Source organism: Styela clava, chromosome 4, assembly GCF_964204865.1.
Source record: "Styela clava chromosome 4, kaStyClav1.hap1.2, whole genome shotgun sequence".
NCBI lineage: Eukaryota > Metazoa > Chordata > Ascidiacea > Stolidobranchia > Styelidae > Styela > Styela clava.
This window is the reverse complement of record NC_135253.1, coordinates 863,662-872,090: the sequence shown is the minus strand read 5'-3', so window position 1 is coordinate 872,090 and position 8,429 is coordinate 863,662. Positions and strand designations below refer to the sequence as shown.

At 35.2% G+C, this 8,429-nt stretch overlaps 1 non-coding gene across 1 annotated transcript; it reads left to right on the top strand.

Annotated features, from left to right (window-relative positions):
- Nucleotides 1–491: 491 nt before the first annotated feature.
- LOC120327326 (U6 spliceosomal RNA) lies at nucleotides 492–602 on the top strand. The gene has a single exon (XR_005567527.2). It is a non-coding gene; the product is annotated as a U6 spliceosomal RNA (small nuclear RNA).
- The last annotated feature ends 7,827 nt before the right edge of the window (nucleotides 603–8,429 follow it).

The following is an 8,429-nucleotide window of genomic DNA, read 5'->3' as shown; positions in this document are numbered from 1 at the left end:
AACAAAACTTGCAGACTGATGAATCATCCGTGATGAATTTGAACTAATCGCAGTGATCAACAACCTCAATTAAATTTATTTGCCTATAATCCATGACCTTAGAAACCTTACTTGAACCTTTAACACCCTATATATTCCCGTAATTAATTTTAATTATGATTACCGGTGCTGTTATTGATTAATAGTATTTAAAATAATTTGGACGTTATTTGGCTTGTTGTGGCTTCTATTTGATGAGTGAAGCAGGTCTAGCCCACCTCTTCATACATCCAACTTGGCAATTCTGATTTGGCATTAGGTGACTCCAATTATAATCAGCTTGACGATATCTTTTTGAGGAATACTTTTCTATCCACAGTATATGATTGTGTGTGCGTGCGTGCCTTAATTAGTTTTTTTTTTTTACTTTTGGGTGAGCGAACACGTACTAGTTCTTTTATCAATACCTTTCCATCTAAAATCTGTACGTTTCAAACCTTACTCGAGGTTTTGTTCGCTCTGCCTTCGGGTGTACATATGAAAAAATTGGAACGATACAGAGAAGATCAGCATGGCCCCTGCGCAAGGATGACACGCACAATCGTGAAGCGTTTTTTTGTTTTGTTCGCTCTCCCGATTCCATAATCAGTTACTTTCATTTTCCGCCTTTGTATCGGTAAGTAGGTCAATAAGTAATTGTAACAATACTACAGTATATATAAGTTTGCAAGTGAACGCATATTAGGGCACAAAACATTGTAAAAAATAGGTATTGCGTTTTGGGATTGGACAAATTGCTTCAATGTCGTTTGCAAATAGCATTTTGCATACGGATAAAAAAAAATTGGAGTTATTGTTCTCTTTGGAAAACAAAAGCGTTGTCAAAACGGATGAGTGCATTTTTTCAGTAATTTATTGTAGATTTTCCTCTAAACATAAAAACAGTTTCGCAGTATTACCTGTTGTTACTATAAATGGACCCATTCTGGAACAAAATTTGTAAATTCTTAAGCCCATCAATTATCAACGTATCATTTAACGACAAAAATGTAACATCGAACAATTTAAAAGATATATATATTGAGTAGTATTAGGCCTACGGCTATTTAAACAAATACATTCTGACAAAAGGTAGAGCTTTGACAGCAACATATTTATAAAGCGTGTATTGCATTGATGAAAGACAAAACTTGTGCGTTACCACGGGCAAATGGAATTGTGCAACGTACTGATCAAAGTTAGAAACTCATTCCTTAAAAAATTGAGTAAATAAAGAGTACCGAACTGGCGGATGTTTCCATATTTTTTGGACAAGTGTGAAACAGGAAGCTAAATTCGCAGAACCAGAGCCAAATTTCATATTTACTGGCTAAAAATATGAGTGTCTCATATCAATACTAAACTTGAAAATGAACGTTGGTAATGATGCTACATATTCTTGTGTAGTTCACATGGCACGACTAAGTCGAGAACGAAGGTTACCTCAGAAATTTATTGATGATTGTTTGACTTGATATTTCCAACTGCAGTTCAATTTGCCAATTGTTCTTATCAAAATAATGATGCGTGTTTCTGATACTTTGTGTTGTACCTGTTAATATTTTGTCTTGCGTTTCTACAAAAACCAGGGATATTTATGCTCGTAATATCGGTGCTTATATATATATATATATATGGCGGTCATCTTGAATTTCAAAAATATTTCGATCGCGGTCGTGAAAAATGAATATTGAAAAATGGGCGCTCCCGAAGTATGTGAACCAAGATGGCGCACACCCTGAACCCTAACCTGGTACACATACTATGTTCAGGTTGTGCGCCATCTTGGTGCACATACTTCTGGAGGTCCGAAAATGTGTTTGCAGGGCACTATCTATTTATATACCATCTGTTTCAATAAATTCTACAAATAAATGTGTTAATTTAACTCTTTGAACTCTGAATCCCCAGAACGATGCTACTCTCTTACCCTGACCTCCCACGGCATCGCATCGATTTGACGCGTTTAAAAGATTGTAATATCTCTAATTTTAAATCAACATAACTTCTAAACCATTAGATATCAGATGGTCTGGAATATGTCATATAAAAGCTTATTTAGTCTTTTATTTTAAACTGGCATTATTTTTTACGAGATGTTTCGATGAGATGTGTAATCCTATTTTTGGTCCCACCTACCAATTGTTTGTATTTTGATAAGATTTAATACCTTTTTTAAAAATGTATCATCAATATGAGTAAAATATTGAAAAGTATACAAAATTACCTTTCGGTGAATATACGGATGACTTTCTTAACATACGCATAACTCATTTTATTGCAGTATTTGTACTATCGATTCCAATGGTTTGCGAACAAAATTGATCAACTATTTTGACGCCAAGTTTGCGTAACGACGCAAAGGGCGACGACGACATTGTCGTGATAACGTTCACATGACGTTTCGTGCTTAACGTTTTGCGTGAGGTAGATTGCGCAAATGCGTTCACAGCTTGAGTTCAGATTGTGTCATCATTGCATCAGTATCATATCCTCGGCCGCAGATATAACCCTTTTATTCAGACGAATCTTGATCGAAGATAGTAAAATTGCTAGAATATAGGGGCCATTTTATATACGTTTATTATTTGAATATGGGACGAAAATGAATGGCCAAAGTGAAATATTTGATCCTCATGCATTTATGAGGTTCCGCCGGAAACATCTTGGCTAATAATTCATCGTTGGATATCATGAAAATTGAATAAAAAAAACTGATAACGGGAACGCGGAAGACATAGTGGCACCAGTAGCTCACCTGGTCAGTGTTTTACATTTTGCGGCCTCATTAGATTTTAGAAATTACTGCATACACGCTACATTCCTGATATCGCTATATTTACAATGGATTTTAAACGAAAGCTTTGTCCAGATGAAATATTGGATAGTATTCATCTATCAGAAGAAGAAAATATGGCACAATGAAGTCCAGCATTGGCGCTAAACAATGCATCCATCGATATGTTCCATCATTCCGTTTTTAGAAATCCGTAATTTTGCTATCCGTATTTTTCATATCTTTATGCAATTAAAATGGCAATAACACTGCATATTGTGTGTTTTAGTCGAACAGATTTTGAGGCTAGATGTATTGCGTAAATTCCCCCGTGTATCGTTTACAAGTCGTTAATCACTTCATGAGTACGAATTTAAGTAAATGACGTTACGAGCATGAGGGGAAAAGTGTTTTTCGTATGGAACGTAAACGCGCTACGCGCCAACGTAATTGCTTAACGTCGCTGCGTAACGGCGTAAATGTGTTAGGTCGTTATTTACGTCACCTTGACGTCGCCTCGATCTTGCGACAAACAAAATCACGAATAAAAATGCTTCTAAAATTTAAATGGCGCAACATAATTTCAATCTAATGGTATCAATGGAAAGCTATTTTCAATTTCTACAAATGTTGTCGATAATGTAGTAGGTTAAAAAGACAACAAATAGAAGTTTTTCCAATTAGATTTAGGAGTTTTTCAGAAGTTTTTTATGCTTTTTAATTTTGCCAATTTTCACAAGATGATCACAATATTTTATCTCAATTTTTATACCTAGTTTATAACAATAAATTATAACTAGTTCTGTAGATTATCTTTCACACGATGTAAAACTTGTCTAAATATAATATATGGTTCGCAAGATATGAGGATTTCAAAGTTGCATAGCTCATACGGGATGCCAAAGCCGCTAAAGCGGCTTTCAGCGTCAGAAGACTTTCTCGGGAAAGCCGCTAAAGCGGCTTTCAGGGTTCAAAGAGTTAATAAATTTGATTGGATTCCACTTTTCAATTATTATGGGGTAGACAGCAGACTTGCAAACTTTTTGATAATGTTTCCTGTTTTCGTATATTCTTTGTAGCAGGGCGAGTGGTATAGTGTTGGAATCCAGGCTTTTTTTTCAATTTCGATCACGGTTTTTTTTTGAATATATCCCAGGATTTGAAACGTGAGTGTTGTTCTAAAACGGTTTTACTGTACATTTCGTAAATTGAGTCGTTAAAAAATTGCTGACTTGGCGACAAACATCTTTCAAAGATTGTTATGTACTGAAGATTGTATGTACTAAAAACAATTAAACTTACTCAAACTCTTAGAATTTTTGCCAAGTTTTTGCGTCAGGTTTATAAGAAAATAAACATAACTGCTTATAATATGTTGTGTGTGTGTGTGTTTAACTTTATTAATCCAGAAATTAGATGGTAAAAATCCCGACCCCGGGAATTCAAAGCAACCTTAGTGGTATCGTACTTCAATCTCCACCAAATAGGCTAACTGAGTTAACTCTTTGAACTCTGAATCCCCAGAACGATGCTACTCTCTCACCCTGACCTCCCACGGCGTCGCATCGATTCGACGCGTTAAAAAATTGTAATATCCCTAATTTTAAATCAAAATAACTTCTAAACCATTAGATATCAAATGGTCTGTAATATATCATATAAAAGCTTATCTAGTCTTTTATTTTTAACTGGCATTATTTTTCACGAGATGTTTTGATGAGATGTGTAAGCCTATTTGTAGCCCCATCTACTATTTTTTTGTATTTTGGTAATATTTAATACATTTCTTAGAAATGTATCATCAATATAAGTACAATTTTGAAAAGTATACAAAATTACCTTTCGGAGAATATACGTATGACTTTCTTAACATACGCATAACTCATTTTATTGCAGAATTTGTACTATCGATTCAAATGGTTTGCGAACAAAATTTATCAACTATTTGACGCCAAGTTTGCGTAAGGACGCAAAGGGCGACGACGACATTGTCGTGATAACGTTCATGCGACGTATCGTGCGTAACTCTTTGCGTGAGGTATATTGCGCAATTGCACATCTGGTCGTTCACAGCTTGAGTGCAGATTGTGGCTTCATTGCATTAGTATCATATCCTCGGCCGCAGATAAAACCCTTTCAGACGAATTTTGATCGAATATAGTAAAATTGCTAGAATATAAAGGCCATTTTATATACGTTTACTATTTGGATATGGGACGAAAATGAATGGCCAAAACGAAATATTTGATCCTCATGAATTTATGAGGTTCCGCCGGAAACATCAAGGCTAATTATTCACCGTTGGATATCATGAAGATTGAATAAAAAAAAACTGATAACGGGTACACAGAAGACATGGTGGCACCAGTAGCTCACCTGGTCAGTATTTTACATTTTGCAGCCTCATTAGATTTTCGAAATTACTGCATATACGCTACATTCCTGATATCGCTATATTTACAATGGATTTTAAACAAAAGCTTTGTCCAGATGAAATATTGGATAGTATTCATCTATCGGAAGAAGAAAATATGGCACAATAAAACTCAGCAATGGCGCTAAGCAATGCATCCATCGATATGTTCCATCATTCTGTTTTTAAAAATCCTTATTTTGGCTATTCGTATTTTTCATATCTTTATGCAATTAAAACGGCAATAACACTGCGTATTGTGTGTTTTAGTCGAACCGATGTAATGCGTAAATTTCCCCGTGTATCGTTTACAAGTCGTAAGTCGCTTCACGAGTACGAACTTAAGTAAATGACGTTACGAGCATGCGAGGAAAAGTGTTTCTCGTATGAAACGTAAACGTGCTACGTGCCAACGTAATTGCTTAACGTCGCTGCGTAACGGCGTAAATGTGTTAGGTCGTAATTTACGTCACCTTGACGTCGCCTCGATCTTGCGACAAACGAAATCACGAATAAAAACGCTTCTAAAATTTGAATGGTGCAACATAAGTTCAATCTAATGGTATCACTGGAAAGCTATCTTCAAATTCTACAAATTTTGTCGATAATGTACTAGGTTTAATCGAAAACAAATTTAAGTTTTGTCAATTAGATTTGAGCAATTTTCAGAAGTTTTTTATGCTTTTTAATTTTGCCAATTTTCATAAGATGATCACAATATTTTATCTCAATTTTAAAATTATACTTAGTCCTGTAGATTATCTTTCACACGATGTAAAACTTGTCTAAATATAATAAATGGTTCGCGAGATATGAGGTTTCAAAGTTGCATACCTCTTACGGGATGCGAAAGCCGCTAAACCGGCTTTCAGCGTCAGAAGACTTTCTCGGGAAAGCCGGTTTAGCGGCTTTCAGGGTTCAAAGAGTTAATATCCTCTGATGTAATCCATCACTAATCTTATTGTTTTATTTTGATTCTCACAGGGAATATATTGTTGCTACCTAACAGCTTGTCTAGTCATGTTCAAAACAATTTTTTTTCAAATGATCACTTAATGCAAAAAAACACCTCTTCTATACTGAAATATTTAAAAAATCCGATAGGACAAATATTTGCAACATCATAGTTTTCCCCTTGAATGTGTTTTAAATGTTTTGGGAAACTTTTCCGTTCTGCATTAAATGCATTTTTTGGGATCAATTATTCTGTCCACTATGAGTTTCTTTACGCTCTCTTTTACTTGTTTCCTGTTTTAGGTCTATTTTCCACGTCTTTGTGATTTAGTTCAAAACGAGCTCTGTAAAATTCTTGTGATATATATCGCTATTTCTTTGTCTCATTTGCACTCAAATCGTTACGGGCTAAAAAAATATCAAATCCTCTTGAAAAATTTAATGGACAATTCAGTCAACAGATTACAACCCTGCCCATTTACTTGCAGCCTAGCAACAAAAACAACACCTAAAAGAGAGGTAGTATTCAATTGTATTCAAATGATATAAAACTAAAACAAAAATTGTATTGCTCAGCTTACGGCCGTCAGAGAGGTTGTATTTGAGAGGTAGCCTACATTTATTTATATTATTGGCATTCCTTGGTTATCTAGTTTACTCGCGCCTAAAAACACAAGGAAATGTTAAAATAGAATTTATAAATAAAAATTTGAGTTATTCTGTAACAATCGGTATGTTAGTCGTTGGTAACAATCAATGACTTCTTTAGTCTTGCTTATTGGCAGATAATTGTGCAAAATCCGGTATCTCGCTCGATACCATACTCCTTATTTCTGACTCCACTCTGCCGTCTAACAACCGGTACTTCTTCAGATATTTCATTCTAGAAATAACTACTTCGCAATGATAAGTGCTTCTAAAGAGAACCAGTGTCTTCTCCAAGATTTGTAGCATTGGATATTCAACCTCACCCTTCCACGTATCCGGTAAATTCTACTCATCCTTAAACTTTTTCAAGTTGCTCGGTATTCTTCAACTCTACTGGTTCCATTTGGAGATACAATGGGGCGCTTTCTGTTTTCTCTAGATGCGAGAGAGCAACGAGTCTTATGGTAGTTGAAATCCTCTCAGGATCTTTAGAACTGCAGAATGTTGCTATGCCGCATTAAAAACTGTATCTTTGTCGGTTGTGGGAAATGGGAGAAATTACGCTGGTGGAGATGGGTTTTAATGTTCATAGCTGTTTTATTACGCATTTATTTTAAATTCATTTTACGTAAAAGTTGTTGTAAAAGTCAATGTCAATGTTTGTATTATGTATCATTGAAAAAACTGACGCCTTTCTTAATTTTTCTCGACTTTGTAAGTTTTGGCGGCACCTTCTATTTTGCAATTTTTGTATTTTATTTTGTATATTTGTTCTCTCCTTCGTACAGTACATTTTTTCTTTTGGAGATATATTATATTAAAAGTAACATTTACAATTTTGAGCACATTGAGATAGTTGTTACTGCAAACTTCATGGGATGGGTTGAGCGTGCAGTTACTGAGATGAAAATGGCCAGAATTTTCGGACTTGTAAGATCATGTAACTTGTGAATTTTGGATAAAAACAGAACTATGATGAAATAAATAATGAATAGCCTTTTTCCATTAAATAAAAATTTCAGTTGGTCAAAGTTTCACTCTGCAGAGTTCGTGATGAATCAGAGATGTAACACGTACATTTGTACCCATGAGTATATCCGCGGGTTCAATCTATATATATACGGGTGCTAAAACCCATGGGTTAGGGTTAGTTAGTATGGGTTCAAATATCCGTAAAACAAAAAAAATTCCATAAATGCAATAGTATGAAGGTGCAATTGTCGTGGGTTCAGATGTATGTGGTTCAAATGTACATGGGTTCAAATGTACACGGGTTCAAATGTAATGGAACCCCATTTCATATATATTCAGACGAACAGGTTAAAAGATTATTTGTTGCTGAAAAACAGTGTCCGTCTTACAATATGTAGAGAGAAAGGATATGATTATATCCCTCGAGGGCAGTTCAGCCAAAAATTGCTGGGCATAGAGATGAAAGATGGAGTTCCTGCGCACGTAAAGTCCGATAGCTGCTTCAGGTTTGTTAGCTTAACAACCTGTTTGTTCACGATGTTGAAGAGCTAAAATCCACAAATTGTCAATGTACATTCCAAGCTGTCGTTAGTTGCGGTATGCAATGGAGCGAGAACTGAATTCCCATCCGCATTTTTATGCGCCGCG